The following is an 826-nucleotide window of genomic DNA, read 5'->3' as shown; positions in this document are numbered from 1 at the left end:
ATGGAGCTATCTTTGAAGCTTTCATTTTCTCTCTTCTTCTTTATCTCTGCCCTCATGGCCTCTGCACAAGATTCACCACAAGACTATGTGGATGCCCACAACGCTGCAAGATCACAAGTGGGCGTTCCAAACATAGCTCCTGGGATGATACAGTCGCTGCTTTTGCACAGAACTATGTTAACCAACGCATGACTGACTGCAGCTACTCCACTCTGGTGGCGGCGGCAAGTACTGTGAGAATCTTGCATGGAGCTCCGGCGACATGAGCGGCACAGATGCCGTGAAGATGTGGGTGGACGAGAAGGCGAACTATCACTATGACAGCAACACATGTGATCCAGGAAAGGTGTGTGGACACTATACTCAGGTGGTTTGGAAGAATTCGGTTCGTGTTGGATGTGCTTGAGTGAGGTGTAACAATGGAGGAACCTTCATTGGCTGCAACTATGATCCTCCTGGCAACTACATTGGACAAAAACCTTTCAATAGGAATGGAGAAAACATAATCTGCACGTTTGAATAATTGGAATAGAATCATGGATTCTGCATATAAAGATTGGGGTCTGGATTTTTTCTAATATCTCTTATAATAATAACCCAGATTTTCAATTTTTTTCTTTTTTTTTTTCCCTAATCTTCAGCTTTTACATAAAATAACAGACATATTCTAGTACTTTGGAATACCAAAACCCTAAAGTTTTGTATTTTTTTTATGATTTTTTGATAAAACTATCAAAATTACACAATTTTATGTTTTTTTAAAAACATTTACAAAACTCTACTATTTCTAAATTTGAAAATATCTAAATATCTTTGATTTTATTTA

The 826-nt window shown here is 38.0% G+C and overlaps 1 pseudogene; it reads left to right on the top strand.

Moving 5' to 3' along the window:
* LOC129298026 (pathogenesis-related protein 1-like) lies at positions 1–596 on the top strand (annotated as a pseudogene).
* The last annotated feature ends 230 nt before the right edge of the window (positions 597–826 follow it).

Source organism: Prosopis cineraria, unplaced genomic scaffold (assembly GCF_029017545.1).
Source record: "Prosopis cineraria cultivar Desert tree isolate PC_DT_omini unplaced genomic scaffold, ASM2901754v1 PC686, whole genome shotgun sequence".
Taxonomy (NCBI): Eukaryota; Viridiplantae; Streptophyta; class Magnoliopsida; order Fabales; family Fabaceae; genus Prosopis; species Prosopis cineraria.
Note: the sequence above shows the minus strand (reverse complement) of the source record. Positions and strands in the feature narration are given on the sequence as shown.